Raw genomic sequence first — 23,602 nt, 5'->3', positions numbered from 1 at the left:
GTGGAATGGCAGAAACCAAGGCATATAGATCAGGAATTATAAAAAAGCCCCCTGTGCCCAGACTGAGACATTATGGCTCTGCTATGAAAGATCCATGGAGAGTACCTCAAATTTGATTAGACTTGCCAGAACTTGTTGGCAGTGAGATGTCTAGAACACTTGTCTCTTCTGCTATCCCAGGGAAAATGAAATCGCCTCTTCCCCTGCCAACCTGTGACAGGCCATAGAGTCTCTGTTGATGGTGATGGTGAGTGGTACACATCAGGTCTCAAAGCCTGAGCTTTGGCGGCAAAATGAGCCTGCAGCTGTGGCAGCAGAGAAACTTGAAATCAGGCACGGCCTGAGTGAAGAAGCTGTGCTTTGGCGATGGCTTGCTGGAGCAAGTGCACACAAAGTAGCTTAGTATGACTCCTCCTGTTCTGGCACCAACCTTACCATCTCTTGCCCTGGCTCCTAGTGGTGGTGGTTCAGGAATCCAGGCCCCAACCTTATACCTGAGCTCTAGGCGTGCTAAATGATCCTTTCTAAGTTGCTGTAGATCCCCTTGCTGTTTCCTGTTGGGTTCTCAGGAATTCTGAAGGGGCATGGCCACCTAAGGGATTTCTCAATGACAGCAGTCGGGCAGATCCCATTTCCTTCCTGGCACATTTCACATTCCCTTTTTCTCTTCTTCTGCATTCCAAAAAACACCCCTGTCCAATTCTCAAGGAAATGGCCTTTCATCCAACCTTCCAACAGGACCCACCCTTCTGGAGGCCTAGGCTCTGAAGTTAAGGGTAGGTAGAGGTTGAATGGTTAGATGTTTGGGAAAAGAAGCCATTAAGATATTCTTTCCCAAACTTCAGAGCGCCCCTCTCTGTACATATAACTGATCTAAAAGATGTGGGAGAGTGGTGACCGGCTGCGTGTGTGCTGGGAGAAGAACACTTCACTGGTGCGGTGGACACGACTAGCTGCAAGAATGAGTGGGGGGTGGGGTGGGGGTGGATAAGGGGGTGCGCGCCCTTTATGACAGGTGGCTGCGCAGTGCGCGCTCCCGGGAGTCTGAGGGGGGTGGACAGACGGACAGAGTGGGAAGGGGCACATAGGGAAGGGACTTTAGAGAGGGTAGAGAAAACGGGAGGGAAAGGGGGGCAGTGGTGAGGAAGGGAGGTAAAGGGGAACGCGTCCAGCAAGAACAGCCGTATTGGAGGAAACAATGGCAGGGGCAATAACGATGGTGGCAGCCGAGGAAGTCCCACTCTGGGCACCTTTCTGAATGGGCAGTGGCAGCTCAGGGAGAAGAGACCAGGCAGCGCCCGCTGAGGCTCTGAGAAAAGCAGCGGAAGGAGGAGGAGGGGGAGGAGGAAGAAGAGGAGGAGGAGAAAGGGGGGGGGGAGGAGGACGAGGCAGAGGGAGTACCCGGGAAGGAAAACCAGCAGCAGCAGCTGCAGCTGCAGCAGCAGCAGCCGTCGCCGCCGCCGCCACAGCAGTAGCAATAGCAGTAGCAGTAGCAGTAGCAGCATTTAGCAGTAGCTTTAACAGGGTAGTGACAGTAGCAGCTTCCCTCCTCTCTCCCTCCGGCCGATGGCCACAGCTACCGCACTGAGCGGGCTCCAGCGCCATGCGAGGTAGCCACCACAGGAGCTAGCGCTGGTGAGGGCCAAGTGCGGAGCCCAGGAGCAGCCGGCAGCCACTGAGGCACTGAGTTCCACGGCCAGAGCCCGACATCTCTGACTCCATCTACCAAGGCTGCAGCGGCGCCTGAGGGAGAGAGGCGCGTCCACCTGACTGGCCTGGCGTATGGAGCTGAGGCAGAGGTGTCAGCGGCGGCAGCAGTAGCAGCGACGGCAGCTAGAGCAATAGCAGTGGTGGCGGGACCCCAGCTTTAACTGTGGCCCCGCTCTGAATCCACCAGGACGTGCACCCTAGGAGTCGGCCTGTGAGGTGAGTACAGAGGCTGCCATCCAGCCCCTCTGGCCTTCTCGCTGGCTCCCCAACTGTCTCCGGGTGGCGGCTGCAAGTGGTGGAAGGAATTGGGGGAGGCCGAGAGAGAAGAGGAGGAAGGGCAGACAGAAGGGAGGGTGTCTGTGTGAGAATGGCGTGCGTGTGTGTGTCTGTGTACTAGGTAGCAAGGCCGCGGGGGCGCGCGGTCCTGGCTGGTCCTGACAGGCACTGCAATCTAGGAAAGGCCTCTATGCTGGAGCCGGGCGGGCTGGCTGGCGGGTTGGGGGGGCGGGAAGCAGGCGACTGGAGCTGCGGCGCTCACACGCACAGGGCCAGGGAGTGGGGACCAGCCAAGTGCTGCCTCCTTTTGGACTGATGGCGAGGAGATCCTGACCACGGAATAGGCAGAGACACCGCACGCTTCGGCGTGAGTGGGAAAACCCACGCTTTGGCCAGGATCCGGAGCCAGGGCCAAAGTGGTAAAGGTGCGAAGCGCCACGGCCCGTACCTCCTGAGCCTCCAGCGCACCGCACTGCCTTGCGGACCACAGAGTGCCAGTGAGCACGCGCCACTCGACTGGGGCTGCGGGAAGGTCTAAATTGAGGGCTCTATAGAGCCTCACCCAGCTTGTCACCTTTGCGGAAATTACCTCGAGGCACATTCCCTCTTTGGATTGCAATCGAATTGCCCCTCTCCTGCGTGGCTTCTGGTGGTTCCCTGGGCTGTGCCCGCTACACATGTCGGCTGGGGTCTGGCACACCCCGTGGGGTGGGGAGGCCAGGAGCCGGCGCAGGGAACAGGCTCGGCCCCGGGAAAGTGTGGAAAACGCACCGCTGAGTTGGCGCAGTTCTGCTGAGGAATCCAGGGGTTTCTTCATGACTGCTTCTGTCAGTCTGATTCGTGAGGGACTGAATCACCCGGTTTTCTGTTCTTTTTTGAAGTTAAAAAGAAAAAAAAGGCTTCCCTATTTCGACACCAGCACACTTGATTTTTGTCGAATTTCTCATTGCATTTTGAATAAGTGGGTTTCATATTTTGCTTCTGCGTTTTGGCTCGCAGCATATTGTTGAATTCTGTGTAGTATACTTAGGTAATGTGGCCTTTTCCTAACATTACATTTTCTAGACCTTTATCTGAAAAGACATGGTTTGTGTGTAGGGCTGCTGGGCTGTTAAAAAAGCATCTAAAGCACTTTAACCCAGGATTTGAATATCTCCTTGTTTTTGGTGGAGGAGCAGAGTGTGCTGATAGTTCCTGAAATATTTTGCTTGGTGAGCAAAGGTGCTCCAATGGTTTTCCCTGAACTGTAAAGACCATTTGGGTTTCCACGGATGAATCTCCCTTACATCTTTTACACATGACCAAACGTTTTATTTACAGCAATGACATTCTCATGGCTGAGGAGAATTTACACTTACTTAAAAATATTTTTAGAAGGGAACAAAAAAGCCCTAAGTAACTGTCATTTTACATATTAACTGGGAATCCGGCTAATCAAATAAAACTGGCTGAGTGTCTGAAACTCTATCCCAGTGAAGTATGTGGCTGTGAATATAATTAACCATCTGTCTAGTGAGCAGTTTAAATTTGGGCTGGTACACTTTTATTACAGTGTCTAATTTCTGGAAGACTTGTACATTTTACCCAGTAGTAACAACAAAAACGTGTTTGCTTACTAGGTCAAAGATTTACTTGTGTGGTGGTGGGATTTCCCTTTTTCTCCCCCTACCCCATCTTTCTTAGTCTCCACATTCCTTGACCTGGGAGGTCAAAATGAGCCTCTTGCTTTTCCAAATGGCATATTTATAATACAGGAACTCAAAGCAGCCATGGTAGCTAGTAATTAGACATTTTTGTTCCTTGGAAATACCCTCCAATATTTTACCTCCCACAGAACCTGGATAGATTGCATTCAATTGAGTTAAAAATATATAATTTTTGTGGACATGTGTACAGATGGAGTAGGGTTATTCAACAAATTTAAGACTTGAAATCTGACTCCATTTACTTTCTCTTATGCTGTCCTGTAGCTGTCCAAATCATCATTTCACATCCCACAGACACATACTCATGCACACTCAAAATCATATCCATTTATCCTTATAACCAATTTTTAGGTTAACAGTATTCACATTTATGATTTTAACAGTATGCTGAGAAGCTTATTTTCTTTGTAAATCAAAAGTGTAAAATACCATAACATGAAAGGGCATTGTACATATTAATTTTTTTCCCTATGATGTGATTTTAACCAAAAATTTATTACTAGGAAAAAAATAATAGATTTTGGGAGGAGATTAAATGGCCCTGGGAAGATTAGATTTTAGAGACTTCTACTAAATAGCTGTTGTTTACGTGACATAACATAACATGACATAACTAAAATGAACCATGAGTTGATTCTGCTGTGGGCTAGAGAAAGTCATTTAAAGGAAAATACTCTTAAAACAAATATTTGGCTAAATAATAGCTCTGACAAATTGGTAACAATTATTGTAAGCACCTGGTAAAATTTGACATGTGTCAAGTTTGTTAAATAAATCAACCTGTTCAGTGAATAAATCTTCAATGCATCAGTGCTTTTTAAAACACACACACACACACACTCACACATGCAAACTATAACACCTTGTTGCCAAAGTCAAACAAATGCAGAACACTGCCACTTTCTCTCTGTTTTACTTAGACCTTCTTGGACCTTCTCTCTTTTTAGTTTCTCTACAATCTTCTAGTTATCTGTAAACTCCTTAGAGCAGAGAGAACTAAAGATGTGGTGGTGTTGCCTGTGTTTAGGAAGTGAGAGAAGAGGGATGAGAAAAGTGATAAGTGCTGGATTTTATTTTATTTTAAAACAATATAAAATATTTTTAATCTACAAAATATACATTTGTATAGCTTTCAACTATAACTAATAACAGTACTGTATAATTAAAACATACTGAAGTGGTTCATATGTAAATTCTGAACAATTCCTTATTTGTTTATTTTTAAAATTTATCTTTATTGTTGAAAGTTTTACAGATGTTCCCTTTGTCTCCTCCACTGAAACCCTCCACCTTCCTCCTGCCCCCTCCCCAGGTTTTCACCACACTATTGTCTGTGCCCATGGGTTATGCATATATGAAAATAAGTTCTTTGTCTACCCCCCCCCCCCCCCGATTCATCAGTCTGTTCCATGCTTCTGTGTCTCTGGATCTATCTATTTTTCTCGTCAGTTTATTTTGTTCATTAGATTCCGCATAAAAGTGAGATCATGTTATATTTGTCTTTCTTTGCCTGGCTTATTTCACTTAGCATAATACTCTCCAGGTCTCTCCATGCTGTCTTAAAGGGTAAGAGATCCTTCATTTTTACACCTGCATAGTATTCCATTGTGTAAATGTACCACAGTTTTTTATCCACTCATCTACTGATGGGCACTTGGTCTGGTTCAGATCTTAGCTATTGTAAATAATGCTGCTATGAACATAGGGGTGCATATATTCTTTCTGATTGGTGTTTCAGGATTCTTAGAATATATACCTAGAAGTGAGATCACTGCATCAAATGGACCAAGAGCTGGATTTTAAACATTCAAAGACATACTCATGAATTTCAATCACTGTGGAGGTCCTAGTCTCATGGAAGTATTTGCTTTGGAAAAGGACTAGCTTTACCAAAGAAGCATTGATTGCAGTTGCTCTGTTCTTAAGTCCAGTTCTAGTGAATACTTTTTCTCTCCAAATCCCTTAGTAAGGGGAGAAAAGGAGGTTGTAATTAGCTTTTGACCCTGTTACATTATCTTTACATGTATTTTTCTGGTGGCACATACATCGTTTAAGTGTTCTACCTTGCAGTAAGCAAAAGGAATAAAGTACCAAAGTAGGTGGTAGGGAAGAGAAATGATATACTAAGGAGTAGGTTATCTGGTTTCCCTGCTTTACCTTTCTTTGGTTTTATGGGGAAAGTAAGTTTTGACATTTTAATTCTTTCTTTATTTGTCCCCTTTTACCTCCTCTGAGATGTTGCCCATCAGCTCCCTAATTGACTGTTTCTCCACCAGAAAGCACCTTTTCAAAACCTAGGTCATAGAGTTAGACACAAAGAACTTTTTGGGCTCTCCATGCCACTTCTCCAGGGCTCCTTGGAAACAAAACAAAAGGCACTGAGCAAGACTACATCACATGGGCTACCTTTAATTTCAGAGTTTTCTCTCATGCAGAAAATTTTGTTTTAGGCAGAGGTGAACATTCCTCTCTTCTCAAGCAACACTGACCTTGTGCAACATTACACACATCACAATCTTGGAGAAATCTGGTCTGGGTGGGGCCAGCCAGGAGAGTGGAGGGTAAGGGAAAGATACCTTTTAGTGAAGGTAGGGCCTTTTCTGGACCAGCTACAGCTAAGGGGTGAGGACACTCTATGTCTCTCTTCTCATGGGTTCCTCATTGACCACAGTGATTTGCAGCCCTTTGCTTGGGAATATGCTCTCTTTAGTCCCTTTTTTTGTGGATAAACACTATGAACTGATGTCTTTCCCTCCCTTGTTCTCTGGTGGAAAAAAAGGCTGAGTTCTTCAAGACCAACTAATGTGCACATAATTTTTATTTTTTAAAAGGCACTTCAATAGGTCATATTCTACAACCCAATAAGATGATTTTGATATAAACAAGTATCTACTATTTTCTCAAACACCCCCAAACTCCATTTAAAAAGTTACACCTGCCTACTTTGGTAGCTCAATAGTATTACACAACTAACTTAATCAAGTGCTGATCTTAATGTTTAACTTGAGGGGAGTTAGAAGTTATAGACCAAGATTATACTGTGGACCTCACTGCTTGAGTAGCAGGCTCCCATCCATAACAGGCATAGATTTTCATTTGCTTTGGGGGAAGTTGAAGCATTTCTTCTATGGAGAACTATAGTGTGGTCATATACCTGTTATCCAAGGATATTTATTTCACCCTTAAAAGTGTCCTAGTTTGGACAAAAAGTTCTATGGTCACCTAACTATAGCCACCTTCAAATCAAACTGTGCTCTTGGTTTGGGGAGATGGTTATATTTATAAAGCTTGGCCAGGAGTATAATGAGCTTTGAAGATGTCATAGTCCCTTAACTGGCTCAGCCTATCCTTTTACTAGCTAAGAAGTCTTTCTGGAGGATAAGAATCCCCAAAATGATTCAGGATTTGGGCCTGACAGAATTGTACACCCCTCCAAAATGTGTGTGTGCATATGTGCGCTCGCGCGCGCACACACACACACACACACACACACACACACACACACACACAAGAGGTGCTATCTGCATGCTGGAAAGTGACTGCTCTTACTTTCATGAAAGACTGGCAATAGGTAATAAGCTTAAAGCTTATCAGGAGGCATTTAGGTTTAGAAAGATCATCTTGAAAATGTTAGTTGTAAAATAAGAGAATGGTACTAATGGAAGTGTGAATTCCTTTTAGAATATGTTTTAAGAAATGCACGGGTAACTCTGTCCAGAATAATGTGCTTGTAGTCTTCCAAATATGTAAATATATATTTATATTACATATACATATTTCCCTTTTCCTTTTCTGTAATGGACAAGATAACCTTTTAAACTGTCTTCTAGTCCTAAATACCCGTGATTGGCTTTCATTGATTTAGGGCAGGCATCCAAAGAAACTATGGTGCACAAGACAAATATGACCTGCTATGGTAAAAGCAATCATAAAGACAAGAAAAAAATGTGCCCAGCCTGGTGTGGCTCAGTGGTTGAGCGTCAACCTAGGATCCAAGCAATCGGGGTTCCATTCCCGGTCAGGGCACATGCCCTGGTTGCAGGCTCGATCCCCAGTTGGGGGCGTGCAGGAGGCAGCCGATCAATGACTCTCTCATCATTAATGTTTCTATCTCTCTCCCTCTCCTTTCCTCTCTCTGAAATCAATAAAGATATTTTTTAAAAAAAGAAAAAAAAAGAAAAAAATGTGGAGCCCATTTGGAGTTGGTTTTGCATGTTTTGAAGCTTCCTTCCCCTTTGTAATTGACCTTTCCTTAGGCCAATGTCAAAATGAGTCCACATTTCCTGAGCACATACTTATCAGCTGATATCTAGGATTTGGAAGGTTGCCCAGAACCTGGTAGAGTGGCAGGGGGATGACCCCAAAAGTGAAGTCCATGTGTGAATTTTTTTGTTTGAATAACCCATGGACACAGACAATAGTGTGGTGGAGGCCTGGAGCAGGGAGTGGGTGCAGGGTAGAAGGGGTCAATGGGGAAAAAGGGAGACATCTGTAATACTTTCAACAATAAAGATAAATTTTTAAAAATGTCAATAGTGATCTTTTCCAGTAACCAAAATTTTGTGGTGCTACTAAATTCCTTTTGCCCTACTCTCAAGTATTTACCACGTATTTCCTAGCATTGAGGATTTATTAACCCAGAGACCAGTTTTTGCAAGTTGTTTGAACAGAAACGTGCTGTCTCTTTAGTTACTAAATAACTGAAACACATTCTGAAAATGTGCTTACTGAGTAGGAGCGTAAATAAAGTGGGCCATCACCATTTAGTTTAGTGGTTCCTAACCTTTTTTTTTTTTTTTTTTTTTTGGCATGAACCCTTGTGAAAATTCAATGAATGCCAAAGGTCCACTCTTCAGAAAAGTACACATTTACATATATGACACTTGCATACATTTTCAGGAAATTCAACCATGCATTGTGAGTTAAAAAAACCTCTGCAGTAGCCTTTGCCTAGTTATTACAAGAATTGCTGTTGCATGGCTGTCATGGTCACAGTAGACTGAAATGGAAGCCATGAAAATGACTCTCTCAAAAAAGCCCGTTATTAGTATACTTATGGGCTACAGCTCTCAGCTACTGGTGCAAGCATTTTTCTGATTAGTCTTCACAGGCATTTTTCATTATGGAAAAGCATCATTAAGCACTCACTTTGACATTTCTATTCTCACCAAGAATAAGTCAAGGCTAGTTTCCTCAAATCCTTGACTTGTCAACTTTCAGATGCTTACAAATATCTGTTCAACACTCACCCTCCACAAGTTCATTATTAATATATAAAATTTATTCCATAAAAGCTCACTTGTGCTCACCTGCCCCCATCTCTTCTCTTTTATCTATTTACCTATCTCTGTATATTTCCCTTAGCCAATGATCTTGACAAAACTTGGGAACTCTTGCCAGCACCAATTGTTAGGTATGGTGATGGAGTCAGAGAGGAAGGTTGTGTCCAGATTATCTTCATGAGGACTCTTGGGACTCATGGGCCTTTTAGAGTATTAGCATCCTAGAGATCTAGCATCATATATTAAAGGCAAAGTTCCTTAAGATGTGCAAACACTAATATATGCCATGTTTATTATCCTACAGTTCTAGGGGTGGGGAATCTGAATTGATCTCACTGCATTAAAATCAAGGTGTGAACAGGGCTGAATTCCTTTGTGGAAGCTCTAGGAGAGGCTCCCTTTCCTCGCCTTTTCCAGCTTCTAGAGCCTGCCCACATTTCTTGGGTCATGGCCTCCTTCCATTATCAAAGTCAGCAATGGTGCATTGATTCCTTATATTGCATCACTTCAATCTTGCTTCCATTGTCACATCTCCTTTTTTACTCTCATTCTTCTGCCTCCCTCTTCCACTTTTAAAACCCCGTGTAATTACATTAGGTCTACTTGGATGAATAATACAGGATAATCTCCCTCAAGGTTAGATGATTTGCAAACTTAATTCCATCTGTTCCCAATAGGCCATAAAACCTAACACAGTCATAGGTTCTAGGAGTAGATCATGGACTACTTTGTAGAGTCATTACTCTGCTTGCCACAGTGACTTGATTTTTTAAATTTTGAAATCATTATAGATTCACAGGAAATTGAAAGGACAGAGATGTTCTATGTAGCCTTCACCCAGTTCCCTAAATGGTTACATCTTACATAACTATAGTATCAAAATCATGAACTTAACATTAGAACAATGGATGCGTTTAGTTCTATGCTATTTTATCATATGTGTAGATTTGTGTAACTACCACCACAATCAAAGATAAAGTATTATTCAATCACTACAACCATTCTCTTGTGCCAACCCTTTATTGTCTTTATAGTCACACTGATCCCCCTCACCCACATTATCTCTAGCCCATGGCAATCACTAATCTTTTTTCTAAATTTATAGTTTTATCATTTAAAAAATGTTATATAAATGGAATCCTAGAGTATGTGATCTTTTAAGATTGGCTTGTTTTCACTCATCATAAGGCCCTCGAGATCCATCCAAGTTGTTTTGTGTATAGATTATACATTCCTTTTTACTGTTGAACAGTATTTCATGGTGTGAATCTATCAGTTTGTTTAACCATTTACCTATTGAGGACATTTTGGTTGTCTCCAGTTTTGTGCTATTACAAATAAAACTGTACAGGTTAGTGTACAAGTTTTTGCATGAACACAGCTTTCATTTCTCCAGGAGTGTGATTGCTAGGTCATGTAGTAAGTGTATGTTTCCAGTTTTTTAAGAAGTTCAAAATCATTTACCAGAGTGCTTGTACCTAACTTATCACAGTCTAATAATATCAATATTTTACCTGTTTGACCAATCCTTGCCTCTTTTTGAGTCCTTTTATCCTCCTTCATTTATAACATAATTGTCTTAAATATTTCCTCTACGTATATTTAGAACTACATCAGACAGTGTTTTAATTTTTGCTTCAACTGTCAAATGTAACGAGAAAACTCAACATGAGCAGCAGTCAATTGTGTTTACTCTTACTTTTACTCTTTCTGTTGTTCTTCTTTCCTGAGGTTCCAAAATTCCTTCTTTTATATTTTCTGTTTAGAGAACTTCCTTTAGTCATTCTTTTAATGCAGGTTTGTTCGTAACAAATTCTCTTAGTTTTCCTTCATCTGAGAATTTCTTGATTACTCCTTCATTCCTGAAGAATATTTTCACACAATATAGGATTCTGAATTGACAGTTCTTTTCTTTCAGCACTTGAAAAAAGTATCATTTCCACCCAGCCAGCATGGCTCAGTGGATTGAGCGTTGCCCCATGCACCAAGAAGTCCCTGGTTCAATTCCCAGTCAGGGCACATGCCTAGGGTGTGAGCTCGATCTCCAATGAGGGGTGTGCTGGAGGCAGCCAATTGATGTTTCTATCTCTCTATCCCTCTCCCTTCCTCTCTCTCTAAAATTAATAAAAACGTATTAAAAAAAAAAAAAGATATCATTTCTTTCTGACCTCCTTGGGCTCTGATGAGAAATCTGCTGTCATTCTTTCTCATTGCTTTCAATATCTTTTTAATGTTTTTAGTTTTCAGAAGCTTGGCTATGATGTACCTTGGCACGGATTTCTTTGGGTTCATCCAGTTTGGAATACTATCAGCTTCTTGAATCTGTAGGTTTATGTCTTTAAGCAATTTGGGGAAGATTTTAGCCATTATTTCCTTGAATACACTTTCTGTAAAGTTGTCTTTATCTTATTGTGCCAGGCCTCCTCTGGTGACAGAAAAATTAGATTTTTTTTTGTAGCCCTGAGGCTCTGATCATTTTTTCCAGTCTATTTTTCTGTTATTCAGATTGGATAATTTATATCTTTAAGTTACCAGACTTTTCCCTCAGTCCTCTCCATTCTGCTGTAGACATCATCTGTTGATTTTTTTTATGCTTTAAAAGATGGTACTTTATTATTTCATCAGCATGCTTGCCACTTTCACTTAAATGTCATCTCAAAGTCAACATGTCTCAGACCCAACTCACCATCTCCGACCCCACCTCTGTAGTCTGTAACATGAGCAGCAGCCCACCTCACTCCACCCTTGCCTCCTGTAAGCTTCACCTTGCCCATGTCCTGTATCCCCACCTGTATCTCTGTCCTATGACAAACTCTTGACCTCTTTCAGAAAGACCACTGTACCGTCCTCCTCACCGGCCTGCTGTGGGCATTTTGATTTTTTAAAATTTCAGTTATTGTATTTTTTATTTCTAAAATTTCCACTTGGTTCTTCCATGTATCTTTTATTTCTTTTCTGAGACTTATATTTTTTATTTGCCTCAAGAGAGTTTGTAATTGCTTATTGAAGTATTTATTTATTTATTTATTTATTTATTTATTTATTTATTTATTTATTTATTTTATCATGGCTGCTTTAAAATCTTTGTCAGAGAATTCTAACATCCCTGTCATCCCTGGCTTTCGCTTTTTGTCATTCAGATGGGGATCTTTCTCATTCTTGGTATGAGGAGTGATTTTTTAATTTTTTTTTTTACAGTAACCTGGATATTTAAACTTCTGTTTTAAATAGCTTTCTCTGACATTGTTCCAGCAGGGGAAGGCAGTGTACTGCTTTGTTACTTCCAGGTTCCCCATTCAGCTTTTGTTGACACTTGGAGGGCAGGGCTTCTCTTTATTGCTGAGTGAAGGGTTGGAATTCAGTCACATTTCAGGTGTTTGATAACCATCTGTGGTTAGTGGCTGCCATATTATACAACACTTATGTGGAACATTTCATCACTATTTCTGGGAAGACTCAAGATTCAGAAGGGAGCTTTGTCCTATAAGAATTGAAGTTTAGGGTTAGATACTGTGGCACAGGTGGAATAAGACAAGGACCTATATTGGATCTGAGGTGTATGGCTGGGGTTTAGTTCAAAAACCTGAGGTGCTATGAGTATTAGAGAGATATGAACACAGGGAAGTCAGCTGGACAGTATGGACCTAGTAGAGTTGGTAGAAACTATATATATACCATACTATTAACTAAGTTTCATCCTCTCAACCTTTGTAACAGGTGGAGTAACATGCTGCAGATTCTTGTACCACTTCATTTTGTTAAAGGGAAAATCTCCCTTATTGGGGAGAAGTTAGTTAGTTTATTCATATCAACAAACTTCACCTCAGTGGCTAAAACAATTATTGATTGAGGAAATATTAACAGAAAAGAGTAGCTTATGAAAGGTATATTCATTCAGTTTGTAGAATCTAGGATTTATTTGGCATCTTGGTGGCCCCACGCTCTGATCCTCAGCTAGTTGGTGGGCATTTTTGAAAGAGCACTTTCTTTCACAGAGCTCCATGTTGACTTGTTGGTACTTTTGTCCAAGGCCTTGAGAATCAGTAGACCCTATTACACAGCTTCTTTGTGCACTGGCATAACTGTTGTCTTCTCAAATCTCTCTTTGCTTACACTTCTAGTGATAACCTCAATGTAAATACACTGTTCTCAATTTCTCTTACTGGCTCTCTGTATTTGTGTATACATCTCTGTGTGCTTCTTTTTATGGGCTGCTTATATACTGTACTACCTGGCAAGGGAAGAGATGTACCCATTGCCTATTGAATGTGTTTTATGTATGGTATGTATGCCATATTATTTTTTTCCCATAGCAAATCCTGTATTTGCAAAGCTGTAACCTTGACATGTTAGGATGTTTTATAAATGACATAGTCATATTCATTTGGCTAAACAGCTTAAAGGAAGAGGAATGGTGCCAGTGCTATACTGAGTTTTCAGATATATGTGGTTTGACTTAAAACTAGATGAAAACATATACTCATCTGAGGAAGAAGCAATTTGGAAGTTAGGCTGTAAAGAGAGAGATAAGCATGCTTTATAACTCAAGACCAAGGTGTTGGTTGTTAAATCCCAGACCATGACTCACCTAGATCCTTCCATATGTGTATTTGTGAGGAAGAGGTGAGTAAACCTTGTTTGTTACTCAGAGGTATGGAAATGATATAGTGGGAGCAATCAAAATCCCAGTTCATCACTTTGTCTCTCAAGAAGGTTCCAAATACACTACTTAATTTTGAAGACAGTGGTCACCAGTTAAGCAGAGGAGCCAAAAGATTAGGATACAGATCTGGGTAGAGAACCTGGAACCAACATTCCTTGCCATTGAACTCACCCTCTCCTATAAGCCACTGTTTTTTGCCTTATTTCAATAATGCTTTGGAAGCTACACATACAAATATTTAGCACCTGAATAAATGGAAAGACCCATTTGTTTATTGTTCAGATAAAGACCCATTTGTTTATTGTCTAAGGTGCTGATGTCATATTGCTGACCCCAATGATTCATGAATCAAGGCCAAGTCACTTCTAGCCAAACACTGAAAGATGCTGAAAAGCAGGTAGGTAAGTTAATCTCTCCTTCTTGATTTTCACCTCCACCATTCTACCCTCAGGTATCTTCCAGGACTAAATACCATTCATTAATGGAAGTCTAAAGTGGATGCAGCTAATGCCAGGAATGAGATTCCTTTATTTTCTGAAAATTTAATTTATTAGACTGAAAAAATCCACAGTTCTACTCTAGAAAGCCAGGCCACATACTAGACAAATTACTCTTTTAAATAAAAAGCCATTTTGGCATAATATGCACTGAAAGGAAAAGTGTGATCCTATGCACGCTCTTTATTTTGCCCTCTGTCCATTTAGACTTCCTTATCCTTTTTCTTGCATGACTCTGACCCAATCTCCCAATAATCCTCTAGGAGGCCCTTTGTAATTAACTTCTCCCTGCTCTATGTCATCTACTTATGGCACTGAAATGCTGTGTGTCACATGGTGTAAGGTAGCATTGGCCACAAATGGACCTAGAGGAAAATATTGGGGGACTAGCTGTTTCCAGACCCTTAGGTAGAAGGACTGCTCAAGCAGCTGGGACAGCCTGAGGTGGGAGAGGCCACAGTGGATGATAGGGCAGAGAGTTTCTGTTTGGGCTTGTTGCTGAGATGGCCAGCTGAGGGAGACAGCTGTGTGTTCAGTGGTCCTGAGGAAATGAAAACTCAGACTGGTCTGTCTTCATTCAGGAGACAGAGTTATGTTAAGGGGCCATAGGCACTAAGGCTGCCAATAACACCTTATAATTTTATAGCCCCTTTCTTCTAAAGGAGTCATAGGGCTCCTATGTTTTATTTCTTTTGGCCTCACAAACAACCTCATGGACTTAGGAAAGGTAAATATTGAAGACCACATAGTACAGGTTGCTTCCCCACCCTGAGACCCAAAGTTTTCAAAGTGTAAAATGAGAGCTTGGTTTAGAGCTCATCTCTAAGGTCTTTTCCCACAGTAACAGTTTCCATGTTGGTAACATTTTTCATATGGAGGATTTGAGTCTCAGATATATTAAAGCGAGTTGCCCAAAACCACACTGTAAATCAGGGAGAGTGATAATTACAGGTCAAACCCTGATCCTTTCTGTTAGATTGTCCTATCCGTGGTTTATTTGAGCAGTGAGGTAAGGGAGACTCTTACTTCTGAACTCATGAAGCCCATGTTTATCTATTCCGTTTAACACTCTTATTTGCCTGACCACCTTCCCAACCTACACCCCTCACTGATCAGCAGGGCCTTTAACCTTTTCCCTGATGTTGCCTGGGATCTGTATCTTATTTGACTACCACTGTTTTCCTGGCATATTGTGTGGCTGGATACAAGGTCATTACTACTCTTAAACAGCAAAATCTAGAGTCAGTTCTTCAGTTACATTAGCTCAGAGAGTCCTGTCGCTCTGGGAGTGGCAGAGTTAGGTCAGGAAGAGCCATTGAAAAACATCATATTGTGAGGTACCCCAAAAAAGCAAGGAAAGTTTTGGGGAAAAGGGCTAGCAAAATGGGGCTATGGGGAAAATCAAGAGACAATGAGTTGGTAAAAGCAAATGGATTCAATTGTCAGTCACTATGCAGCAAAAGAGCTAAGATGACTGAGATTTCTTCAGAGTTATAGGATAAAATGGCATTTCTGACTTTGACAGAAACTTAGCTTGGGGAGAGGACAGTCGGGGAAAATGAAAAGCTTTATTTTCAGCAGGTCCAGCTTTTGTAGTAAGACATTTCATTTAAGAAATGTAAGCTGAGTACTCTGGGGAATAAATTCAGAGAACCATATTACCCATATGATTCCTGGAAGCCAGTAAGAAGTTGACTCAACAAGGCATGGCAGAGGTGATTTGTGGTGTTGTAACAGCCATGTTGGAAACTGAGATGGAAAATTTGTCCCTAAAAGGCTAGGCAGTTGGAAGAGATTCACTGGAAGTTCCTATCTGAAGAAATCAATGAAACAGAGTGGGGTTTTAAATACATATGGTGGGTGATGGAACACCCAGCAGCTTCCATCTTTTAATGGGTCCATTTGTTAAGTCTGGTTTATGCTCTAGAACAAGGATTTGTTTGTTACTTTTGGGCAAGAATTTCCTGAGGTTCTCAGGGCCTCTGTATATCTTATCACAGTGACTATCTCTTTCACTTTCCTTTGTCCTATTACTTTTTGCTCCTTTTCATTTTCTTAGTTTTGAGATTAAATTCGCTTATCATTTACCAGAATAATCCATGGACATTTCACAGATTTTAAAAATACAGAAAAGAAATAGTCAACATTTTGCTTTTAAAATGACTTATGTTTGTATTTTGAATAAGTAGAAAAATACTGAAAAGCACTGAGAATCAATACCATAACAAACACTCTTGGATCTCTGCTCAGAATTGATAAACAACATCTTTTTGTGTGTGTTAAGAACACAACATATTTACCTACATAACAAATTTTTAATTTTATTTATTTTTTTAAAATATAACTTTATTGATTTCAAATAGAGGAAGGGAGAGAGAGAGAGAGAAACAGAAACATCAACGAAGAGAGAGTCATTGATCAGCTGCCTCCTGCACGCCTCAATTGGGGATCGAGCCCACAACCCAGGCTTGTGCCCTTAACAGGAATTGAAATACAATCTCCTGTACCATAGGTCAATGCTCAACTGCTGAGCCACAGTGGCCTGGTGCAATTTTTTTTTTATACTTAATATTTCATTGGTTAATTTTTTTTGCATTCAAAATATTACAGAACTCCCCTTTTCTCCTCATTGACATTTCTACCCCCCCTTCCCAGTCCCTCACCAAACTATTGTCTGTGTCCTTGGATTATGCATATATGTATATAAATTCTTTGGTTAATTTCCCTCCACCCACCCACCCCTACCTTCCCTCTGAGATTGGTCAGTCTGATCCATGTTTCCATGTCACTGAATTTATTTTATTCATCAGTTTATTAAGTTCCTTGGATTCCAATATAAGTGAGATCATGTGATGTTTGTCTTTCTCTGCTTTGCTTATTTCGCTTAATGTAATATTCTCCAGTTCCATCCATACTTCCCCAAAGGGTAAGAGATCCTTCTTTACAACTGCATAGTATTTCATGGTGTAAACGTCCCACAGCTTTTTTATCCACTCATCTACTGATGGGCACTTAGGCTGTTTCCAGATCTTAGCTATTATAAATTGCATTGCTATGAAAATACGGGTGCATATATTCTTTCTGATTAGTGTTCCAGGATTCTTAGGATATATTCCTAGAAGTGTGATCACTGGGTCAAAGGCAGTTCCATTTTTAATTTTTTGAGGAACCTCCATACTGTTTTCCATAGTGGCTGCACCAGTCTGCATTCCCACCAGCAGTGTACCAGGGTTCTCTTTTCTCTACATCTTCACCAGCACATGTCATTTGTTGATTTGTTGATGGTAGCCATTCTGACAGGTTTGAAATGATACCTCATTGTGGTTCTAATTTGCAACTCTCTGATGATTAGTGAAGTTGAGCATTTTCTCATAGGTCTCTTGGCCATCTGCATGTCCTCTTTGGAGAAGTGTCTACTAGGTCCTTTGCCCATTTTTTAATTGGATTGTTTGTCTTCCTCTTCTTGAGTTGTATGAGTTTTTGTACGCTTTAGAAATTAGCCCCTTATCAGATACATCCTTGGCAAATATGCTCTTCCACACTGTGGGGTTTCTTTGTATTTTGAAGCTGGTTTCTTTTGCTATTCAGAAGCTTTCTAGTTTGACGTAGTCCCATTTTTTCTTTTGTTTCTCTTGCCTTAGGAGATGTATCAGTGAAAATTTCTCTACACGAGATGTCTGTTACTTTACTGCCTATGTTTTCTTCCAGGATTTTTTATGGTTTCACGACTTACATTTAAGTCTTTTATCCATTTTGAATTTATTTTTGTATATGGAGTAAGTTGGTGATCTAGTTTCATTTTTTGCATATACCTGTCCAATTTTTCCAGCACAATTCACTGAAGAGACTGTTTTCACTCCATTCTATGCACTTGCTTCCTTTGTCAAATATTAACTGACCATAATGGCATGGCTCTATTTCTGAGGTCTCCGTTCTGTTCCACTGATCTATATGTCTGTTGTTGAACCAAGCCAGGCTGTTTTGATAACAATAGCTTTGTACCACAGTTTGATGTCCAGTAAAGTGATCCTTCCCACTCTATTCTTTCTCAAGATGGCTGCGGCTTTTCAGGGTCTTCTTAGGTTCCATATAAATTTTTGGAATATTTGTTCTAGCTCTGTGAAATATTCTATTGGTATTTTGATAGGAATTGCACTGAATCTATAAATTGTTATGGGTAGTATGGACATTTTAATGATATTAATTCTTCCAATCCATGAACATGGTATATTCTTCCACTTGTTTATATCTTCTTCTATTTCTTTTTTCAGTGTCCTGTAGATTTCCAAGTACAGGCCTTTTACATCCTTGGTTAAGTTTATTCTTAGGAATCATATTTTTTCAGTTGTAATGGTAAACGGTATTTTTTTTAGCTTCTATTTCTGAGAGTTCATTGTTGGTGTATATTAATCCCTTCTATTTCCAAATGTTAATTTTGTATCCAGCTACACTGCAGAATTCATTTATCAAAACTTGTAGTACTTTGGTAGAGGCTTTAGGGTTTTCTATGTACAATATCATGTCATCTGCAAATAATGACAGTTTTACTTCCTCTTTTCCAATTTGGACACCTTTTATGTGCTCCGCCTTTCTGATGGCTGTGGCAAGGACTTCCAGTACTATGTTGAATAAGAGTGGTGAAAGTGGACATCCCTGTCTTGCTCCTATTTTTAAGGTAAATGGTTTTAGTTTTTGACCATTGAGTATGATGTTGTCTGTAGGTTTGTCGTATATGGCCATTATTATGTTGAGATATGTTTCCTCTTTTCTCACTTTGCTGGAAGTTTTTGTCAAAATGGGTACTGGATTTTGTCAAATGCTTTTACTGCATCTATTGCATGTGATTTTTGTCCTTCATATTGTTTATGTGATGTATCGCATTTATTGATTTGTGGATATTGTACCAGCCTTGCATCCCTGAAATAAATCCCACTTGGCTGTGGTGTATGATGTCTTTAATGTGTTGCTGGATCCTGTTTGATAGTAGTTTGTTGAGGATTTTAGCATCTATCTTCATCAGGTATATTGGCCTGTAATTTTCTGTCTTTGTATTGCTTTTCTCTGGTTTTGGGATTAGGGTGATGTTGGCCTCATGAAAAGAGCTTGGGACTTTTCCCTCTTCTTGAATTTTCTGAAATAGCTTGAGGAGAATAAGCGTTAACTCTTCTTTGAATGTGTGGTAAAACTAGCCTATAAATCCATCTGTTCCTAGGCTTTTGTTTGTTGGAAGATTTTTGATTACTGCTTCAATTTCATTAGTTATTATCGGCCTATTCAGGTTTCTGATTCTTCCTGATTCAGCTGTGGAAGATTATATGCTTCTAGGAATTTATCCATTTCACCCAGATTGTTGTTTGTTGGGACATACTGGCTCATGGTATTTTCTTGTATTTCTCTTGAGTCAGTTGTTATATTGCCTCTTTCATTTCTCATTTTATTTATGTGGGTCCTCTCTTTTTGTTTCTTTGTGAGTCTGGCTAAAGATTCACCAATCTTATTTACCTTTTCAAAGAATCAGCTTTTGACTTCATTGATTTTATGTATATATTTTTTTAGTCTCTATATCATTAATTTCTGCTCTGATCTTTATTATTTCTTTCTTTCTACTTCCTTGTGGCTTTTCTTGCTGTTTTCCCTTTAATTCTTTTAGTTGATGTGTTAGATGGTTTAGTAGAGCTTTTTCTTGTCTCTTGAGTTATGCCTATAATGCTATGAATTTTCCTTTCAGGATTGCTTTCGTTGTGTCACATAGATTTTGGGTTGCTGTCTGTTCATTTTCATTTTCTTCCATGAAGTGTTTGATTTCTTCCTTGATCTCCTTGGTAACCCATTCATTGTTTAATAACATCCTATTTAGCTTCCATGTATTTGAATATTTTGAGTTTTTTTAATTTGTTGTTTTCTAGTTTCATGACATTGTGATCAGAGAAGATGCTTGATATGATTTCAGTCTTGAATTTGTAGAGACTTGTTTTGTTCCCTAACATGTGGTGTATTTTTGAGAATGTTCCATGCACACTTGAAAAGAATGTGTATTCTGCTGTTTTGGAATGAAATGTTTTGTAAATGTAAATTAAATCCACTAGATATCGTGTGTCATTTAAGGTGTGTTTTTATGTTTTGATTTTTTGTCTTGATGATCTGTCCAATGATGACAGTGGGGTGTTCACGTCCCCCACTATGATTGTGTTGTTGTCGATCTCTCACTTAAAGTCCACCATGAAATTTTTTTATATCTTTAGGTGCTATGTATTGGGTGTATATATATATATATAAAATATATCTTTATTGATTTCAGAGGAAGGAAAGGAGGGGAGAGAGAGAGATAGAAACATCAATGATGAGTCATTGATCAAGCCCGCAAGTGGGCATGTGCCCTGACCGGGAATCGAACCCCGATCGCCTGGATCCTAGGTCATTGCTCAACCACTGAGCCATGCCCGGCCGGGCAGGTGCATATATATTTATAAGGGTTATTTCCTCCTGTTGGCTTGATTCCTTTCTTATTATGTAGTGACCATTTTTGTCTCTTGTTAACGTCTTTATTTTGAAGTCTGTTTTCTCAGAAATAAGTATTGCTACTCCAGTCTTATTTTCCTTTCCATTTGCATGGAATATTTTTTCCCCACCCCTTCACTTTCAGCCTGGGTGAGTCTTTTGCTCTCAAGTGGATTTCTTGTTGACAACATATATACGGGTCATGTTTCCTTATCCATTCAGCTACCCTATGTCTTTTGATTGGAGCTCTAATTCCATTCACATTTAATGTTACTATTGATATATACTTATTTAATGCTATTTTGCCATTCATGCTGATGTACCTTTCTCTCAATATTTCTTCGTTTTCTTAAATCAGTCCTTTTAACATTTCTTGCAATGCTGGTTTGGTTGTACTGAACTCCTTTAGCCTTCTTTTGTCTGGGAAGCTCTTTATTACACCTTCAGTTTTAAATGATAGCCTTGTTGGAAAAAGCAGTCTTCGTTGTATGTTCTTGCTTCTACTTACTTTGAGAATTTCATGCCTCTCCCTTTGAACTAAAGTGTTTCTATTGAGAAATCTGCTGTTAGCCTTATGGGGGCTCCCTTTTAGGTCACTGTCTCTCTCTTTTGCAGCCTTAATATTCTCTTTTTGTCCTTAATATTTTCCATTTTAATTATGATGTGTCTTGCAGTGGGTCTCTTTGGGTCCTTCTTGTTTCAAACCCTCTGTGCTTCCTGAATTTGTGTGGCTTTCTCCATCCACAACTTAGGGAAATTTTCTGTAATTATTTCCTCCACCAGGTTCTCTATCACTTGCTCACTTTCCTCCCCCTCTGAAACCCCTATGACATGAATGTTTTTCACTTCATGTTGTCCCAAAGCTCCCTTGCTTTTTGTGTTTTTACTTTTTGCTGCTCTGATTCAGTGTTCTTTTTCTACCTCATCTTTTAAGTCACTTATTCTGTCCTCTGCTTCACTGAGCCTGCTTTTAATTCCTTCCTGTATATTCTCAATATCAGATATATTATACTTCATTTCTGCCTGGTTCTTATTTATCATATCTAGCTCTCTTTTCATGTTTTCACTAAGTTCCTGGACTTTCCATTAAGTGTCTTTTTGTTCTCATTAATTTTCTTGAGCATCTTTATGACCATTACTCTGAACTCTCTTTCTGATAACTTGCTTAACTTCATCTCATGAAGGTCTTTTTCTGGCAATTTTTCCTTTTCTTTGGCTTGTGGGTTGTTTCTTTGTCTCCCTATATTGGTTGCTTTTAGTATTTGTATCTGTATATTAGATATATTTGCTGTCTCTCAGTCTTGTGGAGTAGGATTTTGTAGTGTATGTCCAATAGGGCCCAGAGATGTGTTTTCATTATACTTCTGAGCTATTTGCTCTAAGTGTGTCCCTTTTGTGGGTGTCCCTTTTTTGGTTCTTTGGGCTCTCCTGTTGTGATTAGGTCTATATTGTTTTTCACCCACTTTTGAGAGGACTTTCCCCTGAGTTTGGCTAACTGTGTGTCTCAGCCCGAACCACCGTGATGTGAGCTGTTGTACAGGTGCTGACAAGGCAAAAAACACACACCCACACACACACAACAAAATTGCCAGTTAACAAGCAGTATTTTACAAAATATCTTGACAATCACAATGAAAACATCTCAAGAGAAAATAAAATTAGGAGAAGGAAGCAAGAATCCAAATTCTAAAGCAAAAAGAAAAAAGGGAGAAAAAAATATATTATTGCTAATAGTAAAAAAAAAAATTTAAATAAAAATATAAAATTAAAAATAGAAATAAAGAACTTACTGGGAGATAAAAGGGGCAGAGAAAAGACATGAACGAAAAGTGAGCAAAAAAAATTAAGAGTAGAGTGTAAGAATAAGAAAATAGTTGAAAAATAAAGAGTAAAAGAAATAGACAAACAGAAACCAACAAAGTAAAAGACAGGAAGACAGAGAATAAAAGGGTAGAAAAAGTAAAGAAAGAAAGAAAAAAGTAATGCCAGTGGAAAAACAAGAGTGAGAGAGATAAAGCGACAGCAGAGGTTGAGTACAATAAGAGATATGAGGGAAACAATAGAGAAAAGCAGTAAACTTTTTGGTTATAATGATCTCAGCAATTAAGCTAAGGATGTCAAGATAATCTTGATAATGGAGCAAAAAAAACAAAACAAAACAAAACAAAGGAAAAACAAGCTAAGCAAAACAAATTTTAAAAAAGTAATTAAAAATTTCAAAAATATTAAAAAATTTAAAAAGAAAATTTTTTCTTTTCTCTTTTTCTAAAAAAAAAAAAAAAAAAAGGTCAATCAGGTGAATTTTGTCTGGGCAGCTTATGTTGTCTGAGGATCACTGTTTTGTATGCTGATTTCAGTTTTCCTGGTAGGTACTTGTGTATCAGCCAATATCAGGAGCTGTCTAGGTTTGGCTCTGGTGTCCTTAGGTAGTTGGCTGACCTGAGGTTTTCTGTGGATCACCTCCACTTGTCAGCTATTTTGCCTCCTTTTTGTGGTTGCCTGGTCTTACTCCAGAGGTTTCTGAAAAGTCTTTAGGGTGTAGGCCCACTAGTGTAGCTTGGGATATTTGTTCCCTTACTTAGAAGTTTTGCTGTCAGGCACTTACTGTGGGGATGTTAGTCTCTGCTTCAAAGCCAACTTCTTAGTCTCTACCATATTCTCCAATGCTAGTTTCCCTAGAATGTCCTGCTGCAGTTTCAGATTGTATTCAGTCTGTTGCCTTTTCTGTATGGGCAGTTTCAGAGACCTGGGATCTGTGGGTTCGATTAAAATAAAAACTTCTGGTGAGCACTTTGCCTACCCAGCCCCCCAGGAGGGGTTTTAAGGTTTTCCTCCTGTTCCCAAACAATATTCCCTGAATGCCTTATTTTTGAATTGTTGTCCTGTGAGTTGTTCTCCCTCCCATGTCAGGACTGTGCCCTTCTGAGGATATCTGGGGCTTCATTAAGCTAAACCAGCCCTTTTCTTGTT

At 39.9% G+C, this 23,602-nt stretch overlaps 1 protein-coding gene across 2 annotated transcripts in view; it reads left to right on the top strand.

Moving 5' to 3' along the window:
- The first annotated feature begins 1,032 nt into the window (after positions 1–1,032).
- The window catches only part of NEXMIF (neurite extension and migration factor), a 302,160-nt gene continuing 279,590 nt past the window's right edge, over positions 1,033–23,602 (top strand). The window contains exons 1-2 of one of the 2 annotated variants that reach the window (XM_081125832.1): positions 1,137–1,926; positions 13,948–14,038. The gene's annotated coding sequence lies outside the window, so the exon portion shown is untranslated. Of the gene's footprint in view, positions 1,927–13,947; positions 14,039–23,602 lie in introns of both variants that reach the window. The other variant, XM_081125831.1, reaches the window with a different exon arrangement.

Source organism: Miniopterus schreibersii (assembly GCF_964146895.1).
Source record: "Miniopterus schreibersii genome assembly, chromosome: X".
Classification (NCBI taxonomy): Eukaryota; Metazoa; Chordata; class Mammalia; order Chiroptera; family Miniopteridae; genus Miniopterus; species Miniopterus schreibersii.
This window is presented reverse-complemented; position numbering and strand designations above follow the sequence as displayed.